General features: G+C 61.4%; 1 protein-coding gene across 5 annotated transcripts in view; it reads right to left on the bottom strand.

Moving 5' to 3' along the window:
* The window catches only part of TNS3 (tensin 3), a 106,308-nt gene that overhangs the window by 76,839 nt on the left and 3,255 nt on the right, over positions 1 to 26,214 (bottom strand). For 2 of the 5 annotated variants that reach the window (XM_070424858.1, XM_070424862.1), the window contains exons 2-3: positions 7,803 to 7,881; positions 3,106 to 3,143 (exon numbers count right to left, since the gene is read on the bottom strand). The exons of 1 other annotated variant lie outside the window; for it this stretch is intronic. The gene's annotated coding sequence lies outside the window, so the exon portion shown is untranslated. Of the gene's footprint in view, positions 1 to 3,105; positions 3,144 to 7,802; positions 7,882 to 21,598; positions 21,618 to 26,214 lie in introns of those variants that run through there. 2 more of the 5 variants (XM_070424861.1, XM_070424863.1) reach the window with 2 other exon arrangements.

The raw sequence follows: 26,214 nt of genomic DNA, 5'->3' as shown, positions 1-26,214 counted from the left end.
ACACACATCCAGTCACACACTCACACATGCACACCCCTACAGGCACTGCCATGCACTCACATGTGTATACCCACACATGCACACCCACACATGCACTGCCACACACTCACACATGCACACCCACACATGCACTGCCATGCACTCACACGTGTATACCCACACATGCACTGCCATGCACTCACACATGTACACCCACACATGTACACACACACATCCAGTCACACACTCGCACATGCACACCCACACATGCACTGCCACGCACTCACACATGCACACCCACACATGCACTGCCATGCACTCACACATGTACACCCACACATGCACACCCACACATGCACTGCCACGCACTCACACATGCACACCCACAAATGCACTGCCATGCACTCACACGTGTATACCCACACATGCACTGCCATGCACTCACACATGTACACCCACACATGCACACAGACACATCCACAGTCACACACTCACACATGCACACCCACACATGCACTGCCACGCACTCACACGTGTACACCCACACATGCACACACACACATCCACAGTCACACACTCACACATGCACACCCACACATGCACTGCCATGCACTCACACGTGTATACCCACACATGCACACACAATCCACAGTCACACACTCACACATGCACACCCACACATGCACTGCCATGCACTCACATGTGTATACCCACACATGCACACACACACATCCACAGTCACACGCTCACACATGCACACCCACACATGCACTGCCATGCACTCACACGTGTATACCCACACATGCACACACACACATCCAGTCACACGCTCACACATGCACACCCACACATGCACTGCCATGCACTCACACGTGTATACCCACACATGCACACACACACATCCAGTCACACACTCACACATGCACACCCATACAGGCATTGCCATACACTCACACGTGTACACCCACACATGCACTGCCATACACTCACACGTGTACACCCACACATGCACACTCACACACATCCACAGTCACACACTCACACATGCACACCCATACAGGCACTGCCATACACTCACACGTGTACACCCACACATGCACTGCCATACACTCACACGTGTACACCCACACATGCACACTCACACACATCCACAGTCACACACTCACACATGCACACCCATACAGGCACTGCCATACACTCACACGTGTACACCCACACATGCACTGCCATACACTCACACGTGTACACCCACACATGCACACTCACACACATCCACAGTCACACACTCACAAATGCAAACCCACACAGGCACTCTCGCACATGTACTCCCTCGCACGTGCATGTTACACACCTGCACTGTCATGCGGACTCACATGCATACACACTCACAATATGCACACGTGTGCATCACACATGCACTGGCATGTGCACGCACATGCTCGCTCATGCACACACCCCCACACACATGCAGGAATGCCACAGGACAGAGAGGATCCCTGCGTGGCTCCCCACCATGGTGATGAGTCACAGCTGTGCTGGACAAGGCTCCCTCTGAAGGGGACCCTCAGGGGTCGGTGCTCATTTAAACCCTCACAGGGGCTGAGGGGCGCTCTCTGAAGCCCGAGCCATTTCCCAAGGTGGCACCGACCCCACACCCACCGCACACGGGACCTCTGCTCCCACAGCCTCCGGGTACAGGTGCAGAGCACACTTCACAGGGGCGTCCGTGAGGGCCCAGGCCACACCAGGCCGTCGGACACCAGTCCTGCCCACGAGTGTGCGAGCAGGAGCCTCCTGGCCTCCGCGGAGAGGCAGCCTTCCCAGAGCGAGACCCGAAGTGAGACCGGACGCCCGTGCACCACACAGCTCCACACGCAAGTGGGACATCTCAGGAGAGGTCGACGGCGTGGAGAGGGCGGGGGTGTGTGGCCGGGCGGGCGCCCTCACAGCAGAGGTTTGCACTATTCTCTGCCGTCATGTGTCCCCAATTCTCCACAGCACAGAGTTCAGAAAGAAAAGTCACTCACTCTTCCCTGAAAGAATACAGGGCTGGCCTCGCTTGCAGTTCTTCCACCTTCGTGTCTGTGAGTGTGTGCGCCTGACACACGTGTGTGCATTGTCTGTGCTTGCCTGAGCATGTGTGTGTGAACTGTGCCTGCATGTATTCACCTGTGTGTGTGCAAGTGCATGCATGAGTATACGTTGTGTGTGTTGGTACACCTGTGTGCCTGTCTGCGACTGTGTGCATGTGTGAGTGTGCACGTGGGTGTGAACTGTATGTGCCTACACATATCCGTGTGTGTGTGTGTGTTGGTACACCTGTGTGCCTGTCTGCGACTGTGTGCATGTGTGAGTGTGCACGTGGGTGTGAATTGTATGTGCCTACACATATCCATGTGTGTGTGTGTGTGTGTGTGTGTGGTGGGGAGGGTGGGGGAAACCAGGTTCCAGGTCCACCCTGCACAATGCACCCTGGGAAGCCAGCTCACGGCACGAAGCCGCCTCCACACGTGTCCTTCCCAGTCGGTAGGACCAGGTGGGATCTCCAGACACTGGACCACGAGGTCCACAGCTCCCTGGACCCCAGAACGGCCGCCAGCAGACATCTCATGGGCCCACAAAGGTGGCCCCGCTGCGGGTCACGTGTGCAGAGAATGTGGGGTTGCGCACCCGGTGACTGTGTGAAAACCAGGCCTGTCCAGGGAGCCAGCAGCTCCCCACTAACCGGGTCCCTCAACCCACCCAAGCTCCCGCCTCCCCGGCTTCCTGCGGGTCCAGCACTTACTCCAGGGAACACGCAGAGGCAGGGCCATTCCCCCAACTCAGGGCCCCCACTCCCACGACAGCCTCAAACCCCAACCAACCTACGACAACTCCCCCGGCAACTCCTCCAGGCCAGGCAGCCGAGCCCTGGCCCACCCCTCTGTGCCCCAAGGCAGCATGTGCCAGGATAGAGGCAGCTCTCATCTGACCCCAGATGCTTCAGCATCGTTTCCTGTAGCTCAGCCGCCTCGGGGAGCACCGGCAGCTGCGCTGGTTCCTTCCTGCCCCGTGGCCCCTCCCAGGCATCTGCTGGCGGTGGCCGAGGAGGAAGGGCCGGGGCGGAAGGCCGAGGAGGGGGCTTACCTGGGCTTCACATCGCCTGTGGGCGGAGGACTTGCAGGCTGGAAGAGAAGAGAGAGCGTGCTCAGCGGTCCGGCAGCAACGCCTCTGACATCGCCAAACCCTCCGCCCTGAGAAGGCGGATGGGGAGGTTCCGCCCACGGGCAGCGCCGGGCTCGTCGTCGGGCCACGTGTGCAAGGACCCGCCACCCCAGCACAGCCGCCATGGTCACATGGGCTGTCAGATGGGCCGGGCGGATGGGGCACATCCCAGGGGTCCCCAGGGTGCTTGGGGCTGACCAGCCCCAGACGCACTCGGGGAACCTGAGCAGCGGGAAGCACGATGTTCACCTGCAAACACAGCTTCTCGGAGGGAAGAGGAGCCACTGAGAACCTGGGACTCGGGACTGGACTTAGCGAGAAAGTCCACGTTCCACTCAGCCGAGAACTGACCGTCGGACTAAATCCACGTCCGAATCCCTGCAGGACCCTCCCCGGGGCCACCGCCGACCCCGAGCGGCAGGTGTCAGTCGGGCTGACTGTGCAGGCTTCCCGCCGGAACCAACGTGATTTCACAGCCCTGCCCTCCAAGGCGCCCCCGGGCTGACACCCCTGCTCTGTGCGGGGACATGCCGCTCCCCAACGTTCCCGGCAGGGACAGCCGGACACCAGGCTCCGTGTGGACCCGGGGCACCCCTCCCGCCCAGGTGAACCCCTGGGCAGCGGAGGGGTGAGGGGCGGGGCCTGGGGCGTGTGAGCTGGGCCAGCGACCCTCCTGGCCTGTGTCTCCCCCAGGGACACGGCGGTGCCACAGGGGAACGGTTCAGGGGACCTGCTCCGAAAAGGCAGGCAGCCTGTGGGGTCCTGGGATGACAAGCCTCAGAGGCCAGAACACACGCCCCAAACCAGGTCGGCGTGTGGAGGCCCCAGCGTCTCAGGCCCACCTTCCCTCCTCCCTGCGTGCCAGCACCACATGCTGCCTCACATGGGCCGCGTAGGGGCCGCGGCTGGTGGTCCCGGATCTGGGGGCGGAGAAGGGTGCGTGGGGTCTAGTTTCTGAACTGCCTGTCTGCGCCTCTGAGGTGAGTGAAGTTACTGATCCTGCACCTAATCCACACCCCCCCCCCCCCAGGGGATGAGAGCCTCTCAGAGACATGCACACACTGAGCGGAGGGCTCCCCCGGATGAAAGACGCAGCCCGGCGGCTGCTGGGGCTGCTGGTTAGGCAGGTCCCGTGCACCAAAAGGTCGCCACTAGATTCCCTGTCGTGGCACTCGCCCGTGTGTGGGCTCGCAGGCAGGGGGCAGGAATGACGTTTCTCTCTCTTTCTTCCTCTCCTTCTAAAAATCAATTAAGTTAAAGCCCGGCCGGCATGGCTCAGTGGTTCAGTGGTTGGGCATTGACCTATGAACCAGGAGGTCAGGGTTTGATTCCCCGTCAGGGCACAGGCCCGGGTTGTGGGCTGGATCCCCAGTGTGGGGCGTGCAGGGGGCAGCCGATCCATGATTCTCTCTCATCACTGATGTTTCTATTTCTCTCCCTCTCCCTTCCTCTCTGAGGTCAATAAAACTTTTTTTTATAAATAATAATAAATAAAAACGAATTTAGAATTTTTTTTAAAGATGCAGATGGAAAACCATCGTCTCTCGGGGTCGCTGTTGGAAGCCGGTGTCCGGCCGGGCTGCACACCGGGGGCGGGGCCTCCCTCCCCGGCCGACACGCAGCACAGCCCCGGCCCAGGAAGGAGGAGGCCACAGAAGCACCAGAACTGTCCCCAGAACCTGCATCCTGGACCTCACAGGCCCAGGGCAAATGTGCAGGTTGCTCTGACCGTCAGCCCCACCTCCACCTGCTCGGAGCCGACTGGCTCGCACCTGCAGGCTGCCTCCCGGAGTCGGAGGTGTAATTGGCAAACAAAGCCGTGTGTATTTAGAGCATAAAGTGATGATCTGCTACCTTGTCAAACCTCTACCACAGGGGAGGTACCCGCCCTCGTCACCCACTGGTCCCTCCCAGGGACGCTGGCCTCGTGGCTCCATCCTGGGCCCACCGGGCACCACGGGCGGAGGGGACTTCTCGCAGCCTCACTGTGCTGGTGCCAGGACACAGGGCTCCCCAGGCTGGACCTGGGCGGGGCTCCCCTGGCCTCGGGGACGGCAGGTCGCGGACGGTCCCGCCTGCATCACCCGGTGCGCGGACCCTTCTCCCTGTGGGTCCTGTGGCCCCGCTCCCCCGGAGAACCTGCCCACCAACTGGACGCAGACGCAGAGGAGGATCGACCCCTGAAGAGTCGCAGGTATCAGCAGCGCGGAAAACCCACAGCACCCCTCTCACTCCCCGGTGACGGGGAACAAGGCGGCCAGGGCGCCTGTCGGCCATGAGAAAAGGAGGCCACCCACGCAACCACAAAACTATAGGTCCCCAAGCACATACGGGGCCACGGAAGACCGCGGTTCTAAACGCTGACACGGGGCAGAGATTCTAACAGGCAAGGAAAGCACAGAAAACCACGTGTGGCACACGAAACCCGCAGAAGCAGACAAGGGCCACGGCGACCACACGCGAGGCCTGGGCACAGGGGGCCCCTCACAGCCCACGTGAGAAGGGATGGCCGCGCCCTGGCCAGTGGCTCCGTGGTCAGAGCATCGGATGCGCCCTGAAGGAGGCTGGGTTCAGCCCCATCGAGGGCATGTACCTGGGTTTCAGGTTCGGTCCCAGGCCCCGGTCGGGGCATGTGCAAGAGGCAACCCATTGATGTCTCTCTCTCAAGTCGATGTTTCTCTCTCTCTCTCTCTCTCCCCTCCCTTCCTTTCACTCTCTCTCAATGGGAAAAACATCCTCAGGTAAGGATTAACAGAAAGGAAGGAAGGGAGGGAAGGGAGGGAAGGAGGGAGGGAGGGAGGGAGGGAGGATGGGCCCACAGGAAGTCACGTGGGAAAACTGGCTCACTCATGAAAAATAACAGAAATGACAAGAATTCCAATGGGATGAGCCGTGAAAGGGGGTCAGGAGGGGAAGCAGAAGTGACGCTGACATAGAACGCGTGCACCGTCCTGACCGCGGGGAAGGGAGACGCCCTGACACGAGGTGGATCTGAGCCGCCGAAAGCTCCACCCACAGGCCCTCGAGAGCGGGCGGACCAGCAGCTGCCGGGCATGTGACGCAAACGGTGGAGAAAGGAACACAGACAAGGTCAGATCCGCCAAACCCGGCACAGGCTCTGCTGCTGTAACAGCTCAGAAGTTCATGTTTATAACAATGAATCTTAGGAATCAAAGAGAAAAAAGCGGATATTTTAAATGTGTGAGGATGCGAAAGGCTCGTTTACTGAACAAACACGACGGACGGCTTTTCTGCTTCTGTTTAGACCAGGGGTCCTCAAACTTTTTAAACAGGGGGCCAGTTCACTGTCCCTCAGACCGTTGGAGGGCCGGACTATAGTTTAAAAAAAAACTATGAACAAATTCCTATGCACGCTGCACATATCTTATTTTGAAGTAAAAAAACAAAACGGGAACAAATACAATATTTGTATTTGCATGTGGCCCGAGGGCCGTAGTTTGAGGACCCCTGGTCCAGATGCTCGGCCTCCATGACAACCAGGTGGACGGCGCTCGGATGGCGGAAGAGCCCCTCCCATCAGCGCCTCACACCAGGGCACCTGAGCGGAGGCAGCAGAGTGGGGGTGGTCAGCCGATGATGCAGGCTGCAAAGAGCACCTCCTGGTCCCGGGCCTTCCATCCTGCACCCCCAGCTGAGGCCCCCCCACACAGAGGCCCCCCCACACTGAGGCCCCCCACAGAGGCCCCCCCACACTGAGGCCCCCCCACACAGAGGCTCTGTGGTCCGAGGGAGGGATCCCGTGCCCAGGGCACTGGCGCGGCCACGGCCGACATTTTTACTCGTTGTCCTGGACCCTCTGTTCCTCCTGGGTCTCCCGGAGCCTTGGGAACCGGCCGCTCCCAGGGCTTGTGGGGCCTTTATTCACCAGCGAGCTGAGCCCCGCACCCTGCCCGCCGCCGCCCTCAGGGCTGCCACTCTCCCTCCTGCGTCCCCAGGACTGACTCCGGGGGCTCAGGGGACACCAGAGCTTCTCTTGCCGGGTCACCAGGTGTCGTCAGGGGTGACACAGCAGCCCGGCCGGCGCGGCTCACTGGCTGACCTATGAGCCAGGAGGTCAGGGTTCGAATCCCCGTCAGGGCACAGGCCAGGGTGCAGGCTCGACCCCCAGTGAGGGGCGTGCAGGAGGCAGCCGATCCAGGATGCTCTCTCATCATGGACGTTTCTATCTCTCCCTTCCTCTCTGACATCAATACAAATATATATATTTTTTAAAAACAGCAAGTCCCATGGATCACATGGCGTCTAGTGAAGCCGGTGGCTTTGCTCCGTGACACACACCTCACCAGAGGGCACCGAGCCTGCGGCAGGACAGGAGCATTTCTTCGTGTGTAAACTTTGGTGAAAGAGCAGAAAGTGAAAAACGCGTCCCCCAGCTGTGAGGCCTCGGGCAGGGAGCGTCCTCTGCATCCATCCTCACCCCGTTCCTGTTGTCCCCCCACCCCCTGCTCCCCGGGGAATTCCTCAGAGCAGGAACCTGAGCAAACACAGCCGCTCGCCCAGCGGGGGGACAGGCTCTGTCCGGGGAATTCCAGGGCTGAACCGCGGAAACCCCCTGCTCGCTGTGCTCGGTTCAGCGCCCAGAAGGCGGAGCGGCTCACCTGGGACCCGCGGGCACTCCCCGCGGACGCTGGCGGCGGTGGAGACCTCACTGCGTGGGCCGGCCGTGCGCTCCTCGGGCTGGAAGGCAAAGGGAGCGGTCACTCTCGCGCCGGGGCTGCGCTCCCCTCTCCTGGGCCACCACGGGATGCAGACTGCCAGGCGCTGCAGGGGGGCCTTCCCCGCCAACGGGACCCAAGGAGCCCTGCCCACAGGGTCCCCGGGGCCTCGGCCGCCCGTCAGAGCGCCCGATGCCGGGGTCCCCGCTCGCAACCCCCCCCAGAAGTGTGGGGGGACATCAACCCCGCTCACGGGGCCCTGTTCCTGCCTCCAGTGAGAGGTTGACACCCACCTCCGCCTGTGCCAGGGGAGCCCACGCGCATCCCAGCCCCCGCTGCTCTCCTGGGAGAAGTGACTAACACAACACCCAGCTCCAATGCGCTCCGGCGCCTCTCAGAGGGGCGCACCCTAAGGAGAGGCTGGCACAGCCGGGACAGGACGGAGGCTCCCGGGTCCACACACACACACACACACACTCACACACACACACACACTCACACACACACACACACACACACTCACACACACACACTCACACACACACTCACACACACTCACACACACTCACACACACACACACTCACTCACACACACACTCACTCACACACACACATACACACACTCACACACACATACACACACACTCACACACACACACAAATACACACACACACATACACTCACACACATACACACACACATACACACACTCACACACACACACTCACACACACACACTCACTCACACATACACATACACACACATACACACACACTCACACACACACACTCACACATACACTCACACACACACATACACACACACTCACACACACACCACACACACACTCACACACACACTCACACACACACTCACACACACACTCACACATACACATACACACACTCACACTCACATACACACACACTCACACACACACACTCACACATACACACACATACACATACACACACTCACACACACACACTCACACATACACATACACACACTCACACTCACATACACACACACTCACACACACACACTCACACATACACACACATACACATACACACACTCACACACACACACACACACACACACGGCACCGGGACAGGAGCCCTCTCCCCGCCCAGCTCGCGTGTGTGGCTCGAGGCTCAGGGCGGAGGGTGACCGTGTACAGATTCAAGTCGCCCTGGAAACCAGTGCCAGGCCCTGCGCCCGTTTCCGATCCGCAGCATGTGCTCCGTCAGTAAGTCCTGTCCACGCGATTCTCCGAGGGGTCACTCACCCCAGAGACACCCGAATTCACGGAGAAGAGGCGCTGTTTTCAAGAATGTGAAACAGCCCATCAGCGAAAAAATTGTTTTCCAAAGTAGTTGTACCATTTTTTTCACATTCTTTTTTTAAAAATCTATTTTTATTGATTTCAGAGAGGGAGGGAGAGAAACATCCATGGTGAGAGAGGATCATGGATCGGCTGCCTCCTGCACGCCCCACACTGGGGATGGAGCCCACAACCCGGGCCTGTGCCCTGACCACTGGGCCACACGGGCTGGGCTGATGTTGATCTCTTGCATCGACGTTTCTCTCTCCCTCTCCCTTCCTCTCTCTCTAAAATCAATAAAAACATTTAAAGACATAAGATAATAAAAAGCAGTACCCGAAAGGATCAAACTCTCTCCAAAGAACTTAACTGCATCCCAGAACAAAGCAGAATATCTGCAGGAATGAGAAGACACCCAGCACCCAACAAGGCAAAACTCGCCACGTCGGTATCCGGTCAGACATCCCCTGGCACCCGTCGGAAATGACCAGCACGCAAAGCAAGCGCCCGTGAGGAGGCTCGGTCACTGGACAGGGACCCCCAGCGGACAGAATCAGCAGAGATATGGCAGCTGGGCTGAGAGCACCATGAGGCAGGGGGTGTCATAACTGTGTTCCTCATGTTCAAAGGGTCAATAGGATCCTCAAAGGTATGACGTTCCGGCCCAGCCGGCGGGGCTCAGTGGTTGAGCGTCGACCTAGGAACCAAGAGGTCACGGTTCAATTCCTGGTCAGGGCACATGCCCAGGTTGCGGGCTGATTCCAGGGTGGGGTGTGCAGGAGGCAGCCGATCCACGATCTCTCTCATCATTGATGTTTCTATCTCATTCTCCCTTCCCTTCCTCTCTGAAATCAATAAAAATATTAACAATAATAATTTTAAAAAATGAAAATATCCAAATCAGACATCTATAGAAAAGAAAGGTAAAAGTCAGAGGTGAAAATACACGGGTGGGTTATTGGTGGAACAGACACTGCAGAACACAGATTAGACCTCAGAGAACAGCTTCCCAAAATAAAGCTCGGAAAGCAGACCCACCTGAGTAAATGAATAAACACACAAACAGCACCAGAGGGGCAGAGCTGTGGGACAGCTTTAAGCAGCCTAACATGTGTGTAACTGGGGTTTCTGAAAAGGTGGGGGGGGGGGGGGGGGAGGAGCGGGATTTGAAGAAATAATGGCCCAAACTTTTCCAAACTATAAACCCACAGACTCAAGAAACTCATCAAATCCCAAATACAAGAAATGCAACGGAAGCCACACCCGGGCACACGAACATCAAATTCCTCAAACTCAGCAACAGAGAGAGAATCACGGACGTGACCAGCAAGGGGGAAAGGTGCGTTACATACACCAACCAACCATTAGCAGGACGGCAGTTTTCTCAATTTAAAACAGCAGCCCGGCCGGCGGGGCTCAGGGGTTGATCATCGACCTATGAACCAGGAGGTCACGGTTCGATTCTCAGTCAGGGCACATGCCCGGGTTTCGGGCTCGATCCCTAGGAGGAGGCGTGCAGGAGGCAGCCGATCAATGATTTTTCTCTCATCATTGGTGTTTCTATCTCTCTCTCCCTCTCCTTCTCTCTTTGAAAAAAAAAAAAAATATAGCAGTGAGAAGACAGTGGATCAACACAAAACACTGAGGAAACTGCCAATCTAGAATTCTGTACCCAGCAAAACACCGTTTAAAAATGAAAGTGAGCCCTGACCGGTTTGGCTCAGTGGATAGAGCATCAGCCTGCTGACTGAAGGGTCCCAGGTTCGATTCCGGCCAAGGGCATGTACCTTGGTTGCGGGCACATCTCCACTAGGGGGTGTGCAGGAAGCAGCTGATCGATGTTTCTAATCCTCTATCCCTCTCCCTTCCTCTCTGTAAAAAATCAATAAAATATTTTAAAAAATGAAGTGAAGTCAAAAGTTGTTCAGATCTACAAAAGCTTCAGCCACTCCCACCTTCCCATGTGCACTGACCCTCCCCGTGTCCCCTGCTGGTCAAGATCTCTGCTGGTGACTAGAGTTCCCCTCGTGACCACCTCTACCCCCCTGCCCCCTGCTCCCTGCCCCCTGCTCCCTGCCCCCGGGCCTTCGAAAGCCAAGCTCCACAGCAGCCCTCTCACTTACCCAGGTGGCTCCTGGCGGGTTTTTGTCTGTTTTTTTTAATTCTCACTAGAGGATTTTTTTTTGAGAGAGAGAGAATACAAGGGAGTGAGGAGGATGGGAGAGAGAAAGAGAAAAACACCGATGTGGGGGAGAAACTTCGATTGGTTGCCTCCTGCACTCGCCCTGACCTGGGCTGGGTCGAACCTGCAACAGAGGTTGTACCCTTGACCGGGAATCAAACCCATGACCTTCGGTCCAAGGGCTGGCGCGCTAACCACTGAGTGACCGGTCCGGGCTCTCTTGGTGGCTTGCTGGTCTTGTCAAACCTGTCCAACGAGGCAAGTGTCCTGAACCACACGGACGCCTTCACCCGTTTCAGGCCCCTGAAGTCACGAAGGACTTGCCTCCTGCCGTGGGCGGAGCTGCGGGAAGTGAGCAAATGCCGGCCAGGTGTGAGCACCGGCAGTCCCGCCGCGGGAGGCACCTGGGCGGAGATTTCACAGCAGCTCCGCCTAAGCCGCAGCCCAGACCCATTAGAGCAGATGGCCCGGGGGTGGGGCCGGAAGTGGATTTTTCAAAGGTCCTCCCCCACCCCCCACGGCCACGGTGACTCTCACGGGCAGCGGGACTGGGAGCCACCACGAGGGAACAGACGGCACCACAGACATCTGCCCGGCCCGGCCAGCATGGCTCAGGGTGGAGCATCAACCTGTGAGCCAGGAGGTCAGCCCCCACCAGGGCACATGCCCTCCCATCGCTGATGGTTCCCTCCCTCTCCCTCTCCCTCTCCCCTTCTCTCTGAAATCAATAAAAATATATTAAAATCAAAACAAAACAAACCACACAGCCTGGGGCCGAGGGGTACGGGCTCCGCGGGTCCGGCCCAGCCCACGCTCAGACAAGGGGGTAAGCGCTCAGGCGCTGATAGGGCCCAGCTGCAGTCAATCCCCGGCTGGCACCCGTCCCCCCGGACCTCGGCATCCGTCTACGCTCCTCTTCCGTCTGCACCGCCACGTCCCCGACTCAGGACACCGGGCCCTTGTCCCTGTCCTCCAGGCTCTGCCCGGCGCTGAAGACATGAACTGCGGGCCTCAAGGAACACGTGTTTCCCGAATGAATTGGCCACAGTCTGTGGGCCGCGGCCGGACACTGTGACCTTTGATTCCTTACAGATGTCATTCCCCCGAGGAAGGGCCTGTGTTCCCCAGGTCCTGCTGCAGCAGGAACCAGGCGGATGGACGGCAGAGCTGCGGTGGGGCTGAGCTCCCGGCCCCGCTGACGCAGGACTCACCGTGGACCGTGTGGCCGCATCTGCTGCCGGTGTTGGCACAGAACCTCTCTGCTGAGAGCAGCGAGGAGCTGGGATTAGACGCCTTTGTTCTCACCTGAGATACACTTTCATTGCTCCCAGAGGCGGGCGTGAGCTGGGGGAGGGGAGGCCGCCACACTGAGCAGTTAGCAGGCTCAGCTCAGGAATCTAAATGGCATCTAATTGCCGGGAGCAGACCGTGGGGAAGGAGAGAGCCAGGGCTGGTTCCACAGGACGCCCTTGGGGTGCCCGGCAATTACTGCCAGTCTGGATGGCGAGGTGTTTTTAGAAAGAAAAGTCTGCAAATCTGAGCAAGGACGTGCTGGCGTGGGTGCTGGGCGGAGCCAGCCCTCTGCTCCCCACTGACCTCCGGCCTCCGTGCCCGGCTGCCCAGGAGCGCTGGGGTGACACACGGCCATGCACAGGCCAGGGCGGCGCTGCCACTCAATCCCCCCTCTCGGGAACGAGGGCTCAGGCTGCGTTCATATCTGGGAAACCTCGGCACATTCCAGGGAGGCAGCCGCGGAGCAAAAACACAACTCGGCTCCACTCGGAAGTTCCAGGGCCTCGGCAACTTCCCACTCGGCAGAGCGGCCCCCAAACCTCGGGGGTCTCCCGCCTGGAGACGTGTCCAGCACTGGAGGCCACAGGACCCAGAAGGGGGACACCCTCCCCGCACCGAGCGCCCCCAGCTGCCCAGCCCGCCTCTGGCTGCTGCCTGAGCATCAGCTGAGGGATGGGGAGGTGCTGACACTGGGAAGACTCCTCATGGGCAAGTTTCTGGGCAAGTGGCCGCCATAAAGGCCGAAAGATGAGACTCAAGGAAAGGGCCGCCGAGCCCGCCCGCATCTGCTGGTTTGAGACCCTGTAATGTGCCCCTGACCTTGCACCCTCGCAACAGGCCAACAGCCCACATCCTCGCAGAGCTAAGCGCCTTCGCAAGAAACACGGGCTGGGCTGCTGCGAGCCCATCTCGGCCCAGGTCCTGCTTCCGTTCCGGGAACGGAATCCAAGGAAGCGTGTCCGAGAGGCCGCTGGGTTGGAAAGTTCGGGCTGAAGCCATCCCGTCTCCCACTCCGTGGGGCTCCCCCGGCGCCCGCCGCCCACCAGGCAAGACCCCCCTTCCCGCTCTCGTCCTCTCCTGCATGCACACACAGGGAACTCAGGCGCGCACCCTGGGCATGTGAGCGCGCACGGGCACGCGCGCAGACCAGGGTATGAGCACGGGACGCGCGCGCGCCAGCCGGAAAGAGCTGGGGAGAACCCCGCGCCACCCCGGCCCCGCTCGGAGCGCCCCACACCCACTCACTTGGCGCCGGTGCCTGCGCGCCCGCGTCCGGCGCACGCATCCTCCAGGCGGCCCCCGGGTCAGGGCGCGCAGCCGCATGGCCTCTCCCGGCGCCCAGAGAGCCCGGCCTGGCCAGGCACGGACGGCGGCGGGCGAGGCCCCTCCGGTGGCGGTGCCCCGTGCCCCGCAGGAGTGCCGCGGCGCCTGCGAGTCCCAGGAAAAGTTCCCCGCCGGCGGCTGGAACGGAGGCGGCCGCCACCACCTCCACCTCCACCCCGCAGCCAGAAGTCAGCGGCGGGAACAAAAGCCAGCGAGCAGCGAGCGCACGGTCCCCTGGCGAACCTCCATCTGACACGAATTAGCCCTCCCTCCCCCGCCCGCCCCGCGGCTCCAGGGCCTGCACACAGGCTGCTCAGCCAAACCCAGGGCCTCGGTGCGCTACCGCGCCGCCCCGGGCAGGGGCGCAGCAAGCCTCCCGCGCCCCGACAGGATTCCCGCGCCTTAGGCGAGGGTGCAGCCGGAGCAGGAGTTCAGACCTCTCCAGGAACGCACATCCAGGCGCTGAAAACCAAGCCCGCAGGTCCCGGACTGGGGGGTTTTCAATGTGGAAGCCATCCGGTCACCCCCAGCAAGGACCTCCCACGCTGGGGTGCGGACCCCAGCCCCTCCCCGACTCCCCATCCCACTTTCAGGCCCGTTCTCCTCTCTGGGTCTGCAGTTTTATTTTATTATACATATATACATATACATATATACATATACATATACATATATATTTTATTGACTTCAGAGAGGAAGGGAGAGGGAGAGGCAGATAGAAACACCAATGATGAGAGAGAATCATGGACCGGCTGCCTCCTGCACGCCCCCTACTGAGGATCGAGCCCACAACCCGGGTATGTGCCCTGACCGGAATCCAATCAGGGACCCTTCAGTCCGCAGGCCAGCGCTCTATCCACTGAGCTTAACTGGCCAGGGCTGGGTCTGCAATTCTAGAAAGTAATGGAAGCCTGTCCTTCGGGAGGGAAGGTGACCGCGTGGTGGGGGCGGGGTGTCACATGACCAGGGAAGTCACTTTGCCTGAAGGATAGCCCCAGGGGGGGTGGGCATGGTCCGCAGAGAGCTCAGCTCCTGCCGACCTGGCCGACCCGCAGAACGGGGCAGCCAGGGGCGCCGTGATGAGCGCCGTGACGGGCGCCACCACCTGCAGTGGAGCTGGGCTCTCCACCAGGGGAAGCTCTGGCCTCCGGGCGTGATGGGAGGAAGGAAAGGCTGCCCAGATGGTGCGTGTGTCGGCTGAGGGCCCCCCCCCCCCCCCGCCCCGTGGGGCGCAGTGGCCCAGACCCCGCCTGCCTCGGAGCCCGTGGACGTGCGGCTCTAACCTAGGGCGCGTCCACAGTGCAGGCCTGTGTGGGTCTCACCCCCCAAATTCAGATTGTCGACTCTGCTTGCAACTCCTGATGCCTGGCCCTGGAGTGCAGTCTGGGTGGCCGGCGGCCTTTATGGCTAACACATGTGTGCATTCCAGCCCGGACCGGCGGCATTAACCTCTCAGGCTCTGGCTGAGCACCGCCCGTCCGTTTCTGCGGGCGTGGGGTGGGGGTGGGGGACAGCCAAGCCGCCACAACCTCCAACCACAGACGACCAGACAACCGGGAGCACCCGTGCGGCTGGCTCCTCCCCAGAGACACTGGCCCCCGGCTTCCTCCCCCTCAGATGAGGCCTTACTCCAGCTCCCCCTTCAGTCCTCGTCTCGGCCCGTTCAGCACTGCGCGCCTTTCTCGTGGCCACTCGGCGTTTGGTTTGTCGACACGGCCCCACCCCTGGGGCTGCAGGGCCCCCAGAACACACCTGAGTGGCCTTCTTGTCCGGTTCCCCAACATCTGGCACAGACAGGCGCAGGGCGTGGGGACGAGCTGAGCCAGGAGCAGGCTGTTCTGCCTGGGGCACCGGAGTCGGCGAGATCCAGCGGGCTCTGGCCTGGCAGCCAGCAGGAGCCCGAAAGGTCAGGCTGTGAGCCCTGATGCCCAGGCCGGCCGACTGGGCAGCTCCTTGACCCTCTCCCGCTTCTTTAAAAGGTACAACATTCAGACCCCCCCCCCCCCCCGTATTACTAATAAGTCACGTCTGTGATTCACCCCCCAGATGGGGATAGACGGGGTGCGGCACCGGCAGGTGAGCTAGCAGTCATACATGGGCTCAGGCCAGGCCCAGCTTCCCCAAACTCAAATCAGGGAACCCTGCGTGACTCCCAGCTCTGCCAGCCCCCCCCCGCCCCCCCCCCAGCACCATCCCTCCCTCCAGCCCTGCTTACACCCTGGGCTCTGCCTGCTCTGAGCCCTGTGGATCGCTCTGCGCGCTGGAGATCGCTGCCTGCGTCCAGGTCTCCCTCCAGCCAACGAACCAAAATCTCTTGGTCTTGGCCACAGAGTCCCAGGCAACTCCCAGCCCCCACCCGCCCTCGCCCCCCCCATCCCGTGTCACGCGGCTTCTTTTAAGGAACAAGGTGGTGCCCCTGACACCCTGCGCCTCCGGTTTGGCCGTGCCCAGAGCCCGAGCTGGTCCTCATTCCCGCCTCTCCCCATTCATTTCCTTCCCGCTGCCTCCAAAAAGCTCAGAAAACGCGCTTTCTGGGCAAAGTCAGCTTCCAGAACAGGAACGCAGAGCAGGGCAGGGACCAGGCACAGGGCACCCTCAGTGACCAGGCCACCCTCCATCCTCCCAGGGGTCTGCCCGCTCTTCTCTTCCCCGCCCCGCCTCGGCCTTCCTGACCCTCGGCCTCTTGGGTCTGGAGGAGGAAGGGCTGGTGGACATGGGGGCCCAGGAGGGTGAGGCAGGAGGGGCGTGGGGCTCCTGCCTCATGGACACGGAGGCCTCCACCTCAGAGACAGCAGACCCCCGTGTCCCTGCCCCTGCCCCTCGGAGGCCAGAGCTCCGGGTTCCTCAGAAAAGGGACTGACCCTCACCGCCCCTCCCGGGAAAGCGCCTGGGGGTGGGGGTGGGACAGCGCAGACACCATCAGCTGGTGAATGGAAACCACAACTTCTCTGTCCAGAGGCCGGGCAGGGCCTCCCCTCCCAGCCTCCGTCTCGCTGCATCTCACACCCAGAGGCCACCTGACCCCCCAGAGCTCCCCCACCCCTTCCCCCGTCCACGGCTCCCCACACAGCCCCGGACCACGATGGACAAGCGAGCCAGGCCGTCCTGTCCTCACCTCAGAGCTGGGAGGGGTCGGGGCCCACGCCCGCCAGGCACCTCTGCTGTCACGGCGGCCAGCGCACCCCAACAGGGTCGGCCAGTTCCTCGGGGGCTCAGACCCCCCACGTGGGAGGATTCCGCCCGCTCAGCGCCCCACCCGCTGGACAGAGGAGCGTCCGCTTCCTGGTTCCCTCCGTCTTTTCAACGCTCCCCCTGCCCCCCCGCCCCCGTTTCAAATGCTACCATTTCACAGTGACCATTTCACAAACAAAGCCACTAACTGTTTAAAGCTATAAATTAGGAAGGCTTTATTAACATGAGGGTTTTAATTTGTTTTTGTTAATCCTTACCAAGGGTATTTTTCCCAGTGATTTTTTTTCTTGTTTTAGAGAGAGTGTGGGGGGTGGGGGGGAGTGAGAGAGTAAGGATGTGTCTTTCCCTTAACTCGAGGGAAACCTGCAGGGTGGTCAGGCCTGGGGACAGGCCTCGAGGGCCCGAGGAGACCGTCCTGTGTCTGGGAGGCCAGCAGAGCGGGTCCTGGGAGGGGTGCAGTGAGGACACAGCCCCCCTCCACCCCCTGCCTGTGCTAGAGGCTCCGTCCCAAGGCCCCACACCTGCAGGACCTGCTCGGAGGGGACGAGGATGGGGACAGAGTGCCGAGTCACAGTCGGGCCGCACAGACCTGGAATTCACCCGGTCCCCTTGGGCCAGACACAGCACCGGCTGGAGCGTCACCCCAGGAGGCAGGGCCAGGGCACGGGATGCTCTGCCCCCGTGAGCGGAGCATCTGGGGTCACTAGCCAAAGGGGAGGCCAAGTCAGCACTGCCTCAGCGAGTCCCCGGGTGAGACGCCACCCATGTTCCCGCCAGGCGGTCCCGCGGCCTGAGGCAGGGGCCCCCCACTGGACACGGAACCGAACAGCTCGGATTCCGAGGAAGTTGGGTGTTCTCACCCATTACCAAGTTTTAACTCCTCGTTCCCGGAGCTTTTTAAAAAGCAAACACTGTTCATCATGCTGCCACTCTGCGTCTGTTTTCACTCTCGGGCACCGTGACGGCTTGCTTATCATTTAAAAACCCTCCTGGCGCCCTGGCCGGTGGCTCAGTGGTTAGAGTGCCGGCCCACAGACCAAAGGGTCTCGGGCGCCATTCCCAGTCAAGGGCACCTGCCTGGGTGGCAGGCTGTCCCTGGCTCGGGGTGGGGCACGTGCGGAAGCAACCAATTTGTGTCTCTCTCACATCGGTGTTTCTCTCTCTCTCTCTTTCCCTCTCCCCCTCCCTCCCCCCTTCCACTCTCTCAAAAAAAAAAAAAAAAATCAATGGAAAAAGTAACCTCGGGTGAACATGACCCAAAACAAATTTTTAAAAACCCTCATGTTACTGCAGCTTCCATAATGTCCAGCTGTAAACAATGGGTGGTTTTGGTTATGAAATGGACACTGTCAGTCACCGCACTGACACATTCCTTCTCTGCACGAGTGAGGCTGTGACCACGCCGACACGCTCACGCGGGTGGACCCCGGCTCGTCCACCGCGGCGGGAACGAGGGAGCCGTCACAGCCCGTCGGCGGGAACCGCAGCAGATTCCCGGGAAGGAGTGGCACGAGGCGGGAGTCCACCCACGCGAGCCTGTCGGTGGGTCACATATCGGCTCCTGCTGAAGCCCTGAAACCAAGGGTGTGTCCGCTGTACCTGAATGAGAATGAATTAAAACGACAGTCAGGGTCGGGGAGGGTTTTTATCTGGTCTGTGAGCACGAGGGCCGGCGGGAATCGGGGAGCTGTGGATGTGCGCCCCCAGCCATGACCTCACACAGAGGCGGGTGAAGCGGCACGAGCACCCTGGGTTTGGGTGGAGAGTGAACGTGTGTGAGTCTCACAGTGAAGGACACCGTCTCCACCTCCCTCACCATGTCCACCTCCAGCGGCCGCGGGCGCCGTCCTGCCAGGGCGGCCGGAGGGACACGCCTGTGCAGGCCCGTTCGGGCTCACCCCACCCGGGGCCGCACCTCGGCTTCCTCTCACGTGTCCACCGCGTGTCCACGGGCCACATGTTACGTCGGGAATGAGGACCATAAGTCAACCAGACAGACGCCTGTCGCCGAGGCCCCACCCTCGGCCCCGCCTGGGCGGCCCGGGAACCCCGCTTCCTATCTGCTGCCCTTTGGTTTCTGATTAGCTGACTGTCTGTGATTCACACCCTTCACCCGCCCCCCCATGACCCCCAGCTCCCCGGGGGGACAGGCCTGAGGGGCGGGGCCCTGGAAAACCTCGGCATGAGTAACCGCTCGCCAGCACGTTTGGAGGCGAAGGGCTTCCGCTTGGGCAGGTGGAGGGGAGCAGCCTGTGCTGCCCGGTGCAAAGAGCCCTGGGGGGCACCGGGTTGCTCGTGAGCAGACGCCCATCCCAGCTCCCAGCTCAGCTCCCAGCGTATCTTCCCGACCAGCCCAATTCAGTGCTCTTCTCCTCCTTTTCCCCTGAGGCTGTTTTGGCTGCAAGACAGACGGGAACAGAATAGCAGGGATTTGACACATAAAAGGACTATTAACGATGCGTCCAAGTTAATCTCGAGCCAGGAAGCCGTCTGGAGTTCAGCACCCAGGGAGCCGACAGCCAAATCCCTGCTCTGCCTCCATCACAGGAGTTGGCAACACGTGTATACGTGCACACACACACACACGTGTACACACATGCATACACACTGTGCTGCGCACACATGTGTGTACCTTGCAGCCATGTATGGGTACACTTGCATGCACTTACACACAGCACACGTGCACGCACAGGCATGTGTCTAGATGCATGGGGACATGCATGCACATGCATGCACACATACACACATGTGGGGACATACATGTACACACATAAAGGGGGAGGCAGTAGGGGCATGTGAAGGGTGTGCTTGGATTCTCCCAAACTCCGGTTCCCTCTTTTATGGAATAAACCCACTGGCTGTACTTCTGCCAATCACGGAAGTTTTGTGCATTTTTTTACACACAGTGACAGCCTGTAGAATGCTCCGGAATTTCTTCATCGCAGCTCAATTTTGTAAGCACTGACTGACTTCTCTGCCAGCCAAACAGGGCACTCCAGGGCATTCGGAAATATCCGGAATGTTTGAATCCTCACCCGACTCCCAGTGGAGGAGGTGAGGACACGGTACGGTGATGGCCAAGCCTCCAACCAGGAGTGATGCCACCGAAACGCTGCGACGTGTGCACTCACGGCTGGGGGGTCACAGCCGCTGTCACAGGTGTGTCTGCGGAATTTTCCAGAGAGAGCCTAACTGGAAGGGTGCCCGATTTCAGGAGGCTGGGTGCAGGAGGGAGTGAACGGTCCGCTGGGCATCCCCGGCCGGCCTGGCTGCCTGGCCACCTGGCCAGAGCCTCTGGACCACTCCCACCCCACACGAGATGGCAGGTGGGCTGTGCGGACCCTCTGCTACCCTCCCCCACGGAGGCGCAAGCTCCCGCAGGCAAGAGCCAGCAGCTGCCCGTCCCGGGCCCATGTGGGCTCCCACACGAAGGGATGGCAACCCCAGCAAGCCCCGGGCGGCATCACAGCGGCGGCCACTCCAGTTAACCCTGCCAGGTAACCCCCCCAGGTAACCCCACCAGGTAACCCCCCCAGGTAACCCCGCCAGGTAACCCCCCCCAGGTAACCCCACCAGGTAACCCCGCCAGGTAACCCCGCCAGGTAACCCCCCCAGGTAACCCCGCCAGGTAACCCCCCCCAGGTAACCCCACTAGGTAACCCCCCCAGGTAACCCCGCCAGGTAACCCCGCCAGGTAACCCCCCCAGGTAACCCCGCCAGGTAACCCCCCCCAGGTAACCCCACCAGGTAACCCCCCCAGGTAACCCCGCCAGGTAACCACCCCAGGTAACCCCGCCAGGTAACCCTGCCAGGACGCTTCCCGCAGATGCTCTCTCTTCTCTTAGCCAAGTGCAAGAGGCGAAGTCCCCTGCCGGCTCCCCTCCTTTCAAGATGACATGACTCCCTGCAGAGGGTCCCACCCCACACCCCAGGCACCCCCAGACTCTGGGTGCCCCTTCCCCAGCAGTGCCTCCAGCCCGGCCGATGAGGGCAGAGAGAGGCCACCAGGGTTTCCTTCTAGGAAGTGGGGTGCACGCCCACCTGCCTTTGCCTGCTTGTGAAGTTAGACTGTTTCCTCGCTGGAAAGCTGGGGCCCAGTCGCCCCAACCCCACTCAGCAGGCGCCGTGTGCACAGAGGAAGGACAGGGACGGGGTGGGGGTGGCCTCATGCCCGTCCCGCCTCTGTCCTGCCCACCGACAACCTCGGGGGGCCTCTGTGCACCTGGAGGGAAAACTGAGCCCCCACATCCGGTCAGAGTTTGTGTCCAAGAACCGGGCAGGAGGGGGCTCTGCAGCCTCAGGGAGCCCCACCCCAGGGAGCAGTTCGTGGGCCAGGGTGTGGGGAAACCAGCCGGACTCCCCCGCAGCCCAGACGCCCCAGGGGAGCCCCAAGAAGGCGCGGGTGACAACTTCCACTCACACAGACGACGTCCCTCGGCTTCCAGGCCCACGGGGGGCACCTCCAGTGAACACGCAGACACGGGCCCACACTCCTTCTCGCGGGCGGACGGTCACAGGGACCACGGAGGCGGGTCAGGACGAGGCACAATGAGCATGAGCGTTCGGTGCAGGTCCCAGGGCCACATGAGGAGGACGGGGGCCAGAGGCAGGGCCAGAGGATAGTCCCGCCAGCCAGGGAGACGGCCTGCCTGCCCTCCTTCCCTCCTTCCCTCAGGCCTTGGTCAAGGTCAAGGGCACGACCCCTGGCCCCCTGACGTCAATCCCCGGGCTCTGAAGGCTGCTATCTGCTGCCGGGAACCAGGCGAGTGCGTCAGCCGGGGCCTAGTCAGCCTGCGGTTCTGAGGGCCTGCTGGGAACATCTGAGTACGGCGACTGCCTTCTCGAGTCTGTGAGAGGCACGTGGAGGGCGCCCCGAAAAGTGAATGGGGGGGGAGCACCTTGCTCTCTTCCTCCAGAAGAGGAGAATCAGCCTCCAGAAGGTTCCAATGGGGAGTGGGGGTATGGGATGGTCTCCCATCGAGAAGATAGGGAGGCTCCAAGTGAGGTCACCCCTCGTCCAAGGTCATTTGTGAGGTCACTCGGTCACGCCTCATGGAAGGGCTCACAGCTCCTCCCAAGCTCCTATCACATAGAAACGCCAGAAGCCTCGGGCTCCCTCGTCCTTGGAGGAGCTCAGATCTCAGTGAGGAGAGAGAGGAGCACAGGCCCCCCCTGCCGCCGCCCCTCCCCCCCGACCCCAGACAACACAGGACAGGCCCCCGGGTGGCAGGAAAGGCAGCGTGGGGCCGGGGTGCTCGGGTCCCTGCTCAGTGGGTCTGTCCGGGGGACGCAGAGGGAACGTGGTTAGTGTGGCCGCCGGACCGTCACACACGCACAGCCATCACGGGGTGTGAGCGTGTGCACAGACGCGGTCAGAGGGCACCGCTCCCCCGGGGCCTGTGTTGGGGATCATTCCGGTTTAAACGGGGGTGCGGAGGGTCGTAGCCACTCAGCTCGCCCAAACCTCACCACCTCCACCTGTTAAAATTGCGGCCTCACAGGCAGCAAGGGCAAAGGGGGACCCGGGCAGCCCGGCTGCTGTGGAAATGGGGTGCACATGCGCCCCACTTTTAGAAAATGAGGCTCAAGTGCTGAGGTTTCCCCACGCAGCCCCAGCACAGGGCCCCCTTCCTTAGGGCGGGGGTCCTGGACTCTCCTCAGGGAAGGGGGGACCCCGAGGGCGAGGCCTCATCACTGTGGCTGCACCCCGCTCCTCAAGCCAGCAGGACCCAGCGCCCGGGGTGCCAAAGGCCTGGGGGCTCAGCCCCACCCTCCTCAGGAACAGGGGGGGGGCCAGGGGGAACTGCTTTTCCCGCAGCCAGGCCCCCGGCCCCATGCCCCCCCCCCCCCAGGCTGCATGGGCCTCGTTCCCTGCCTCAGGGTTTTCCCGTTTTCACCCCAAATGGCAGAACTAAAACCCCGCAAAGCCCCACAGTTCTTCCTCAACCTGGCCACACCTCTGTCCTCTGCGGGCTGCGCTCTGGGGCCACAGGGACCCCGATTTCTCCCTCAGCTCCCGCAGCACCCCCCCCCCCCCCCCCCCCCGCCAGGAAGCCAGGCCCGGAGCCTCCTGGCCAGGGAGCCCCGTGATGAGGGCGCATGTGAGGGCCCGCCCGCCCTCCACACCTGGCACCTCAGCAAACGCCCAGGAAGTCGGCGTCCGGGGCCAGTGGCTCCGGGCGGGGCAGGCCTTCCCGCTGGAGACGGAACATATTCTCCGGGTAAAGATTAACCAGCGGCCACCAGCTGGCCTGGGCCCCGCCCCGCCGCTGGGGCCTCCCTGCCGGCAGGCTCGGCCTCCCGCCGGCCCAGGCCTTCCCAGCCCTGTCGCCACCACCACGGCCCAGGGCCGAGCCAGAGCAGGCCGGTCTGCCCCCCAAGACACGGAGCAACTGCTCCCCAGATCACAGGCGCGGCAGCAGCTCCCAGACGGGCCCGTTCACCCAAATTAAAGCCAGGCTCCAGAGACAGATCGGGCCTTTAACCGAAAATAACACCAAGCAACACGAAGGCTCTTTTTTTTTTTAAACAAAAGCCATTCTTCCCGCTTTCTCATCGCATTCATCACGGAGTTTACACAATCTGTCAAAACCAGGGAGACGCCGGCCCCTCGCCCCTCCCCGCGGGCCTGGCTGCTGCGGCAGGCTCCCCGCCCCCCGCGCAGACACGGGCAGACACAAGTGGACGCAGGCAGGACCCCATGACCATGCTGGACCACGCATGTGAAGGGGCTTCAGAGAGTCTGTGCTCACGTCCAGGGGGGAGCCCACGGGTGCAAAGCAGGGGCCCCACGGGAGCCGCCGAGCCCCTCAGCACCTGAGTGACACGCAGATGTGTCCACCATGCGGCGAAGACGCGGCTGGAGGGGACGGCCATCCGACACCTGCTGCCGCGGGTGGGCCCTGGGGGCATGGCACTGAGGAAGCAAGCGGCCACAGGGCAGACACTGTGCAAGCCCGCTGGCAGGAGGCCCCCAAAGCAGCCAATTCATCCGACAGAAAGGAGACGGTGGTGCCAGGGGTAGGGGGCGGGGGGAGTGAGTGTGTGATGGGGACAGAGGCTCAGCTTTGCAGGAGGATGAGCTGTGGATGGACGTGGTAACGGCCACACAAAATGTGAGAGTACTTAGTGCCACCGAGCTGTGCACTTAAAAGTGATCAGGCCTGGCCGGTGTGGCTCAGTGGTTGAGCGCTGACCTATGAACCAGGAGGTCCTGGTTCGATTCCCGGTCAGGGCACAGGCCCGGTTGCGGGCTCCATCCCCAGTGTGGGGTGTGCAGGAGGCAGCTGGCCCATGATTCTCTCTCATCATTGATGTTCCTGTCTCTCTCTCCCTCTCCCTTCCTCTCTGAAATCAATAACAATATATTTTTTAAATAAAATAAAAATGATTAAAATAGTAAATTTTACGTCACATGTATTTTGCCACAATCAAAAGGAGTTTTGTTCTTTGACCTCGAATGGCCTCAGACGTCCTCCAAGGACATGACTAGTCGGGCTCTGGCCCCACGATGACCCGACAGGGCTGACCGCAGGCTGTGGTGACCGCAGGCCCAATGGTCACCGTGCCCTGGGCCGCACGTCCACGCACAGGGCACCCGCTGTGCTGTCATCCACACGCGTGAGCACAGCTGTGACGGTGGGAAAGGCTGTTCCAGCCACGTCAATGCCAAAAGGTACCAGATAGTGCACTTGCTCTCAGCTTGTAAACTGGACACAGGGTGCCCGGCGCGCGCGGGGGACACGCTGCGGGCAGCACCTCCTTCCTGCGTCCCTTCTCCATCTGCCCTGAGACTGCGCGAGCGCACGTAAATGACGAATCACTTTGTGGACAAGGTCAAAGGACAACTTAGGAGCGAAGACACGTCCATGATCTGAGAAGCTCCTGCCCTGAGCACTCCCCGCCCCCCGACCTCCCGCTGCCCCTGCTGTCTCACAGGCCTGCCCATGGGGTCAGATAGGACGGACTCGATGCTCCAGCAGGGCCCGGGCTGTGGAGACCCAGGACCCCAATAAGAGCCACACGCTGGACAAACAGCCCAATCACACAAACCACACCCGCAGGGAGCGTGTGGTGAGTCCCGAGAGCTGGCCGTGTCCGGGCTGCAGGGAGGGGACCACAGGGCAGTCACCGTGACAAAGGGCAGCTTTGCCCAGGTTTGTGGCTGCCGGGCCCGGCCGTCCCCTCCCAGCCGCCGCCTGAAGCCTGAACTGTACCTTTGATCCGTGTCCAGAATCACCCGTGGGGCGGGGGCGCTCAGGGAGGTGATGGATTACAGCGGAGCAGAGCGCCAGGGCCCAGTCAATGGGGCCCTTTTGTTCAGCTCCCGGAGGAATGTGTGCAGAACACAGACGCCCGCTAATGGCCCAGCCTGGCCCAGGGCACGCAGCCAGAGGGGGGCCTGCTCCCCATCCCAGCTGCGGGGAGAGAGGGGACACCCCCCAGCGGGGTCCAGGGCCCTCCTCTCTGTGTCTTCCAAACCTCAGACCTGGAGAGCCGGGGCCTGTGGTCACCACACTTGCGGGCGCTACCACACAGGAGGTGCAACCCTGGGCCCACCTGGAGGGTCCCCTGTGCAGGCGCAGCCTGGCCGGAGGGGAGCAGCCTGGCCTAGAGGGAGCAGCCTGGCCTGGAGGGGAGCAGCCTGGCCTAGAGGGAGCAGCCTGGTCGGAGGGGAGCAGCCTGGCCTAGAGGGGAGCAGCCTGGCCTAGAGGGAGCAGCCTGGTTGGAGGGGAGCAGCCTGTCCTGGAGGGGAGCAGCCTGGCCGGAGGGGAGCAGCCTGGCCTGGAGGGGAGCAGCCTGGTCAGAGGGGAGCAGCCTGGCCAGAGGGGAGCAGCCTGGCCTGGAGGGGAGCAGCCTGGCCTAGAGGGAGCAGCCTGGTTGGAGGGGAGCAGCCTGTCCTGGAGGGGAGCAGCCTGGCCGGAGGGGAGCAGCCTGGCCTGGAGGGGAGCAGCCTGGTCAGAGGGGAGCAGCCTGGTCGGAGGGGAGCAGCCTGGCCTGGAGGGAGCAGCCTGGTTGGAGGGGAGCAGCCTGTCC

The sequence above is a fragment of the Myotis yumanensis genome, unplaced genomic scaffold (assembly GCF_028538775.1).
Source record: "Myotis yumanensis isolate MYYU_CA2020_CCGP unplaced genomic scaffold, mMyoYum1.0.hap1 SCAF_9, whole genome shotgun sequence".
Lineage (NCBI taxonomy): Eukaryota > Metazoa > Chordata > Mammalia > Chiroptera > Vespertilionidae > Myotis > Myotis yumanensis.
The sequence above is the reverse complement of the archived record's forward strand: the minus strand, read 5'-3'. Positions and strand labels throughout refer to the sequence as shown.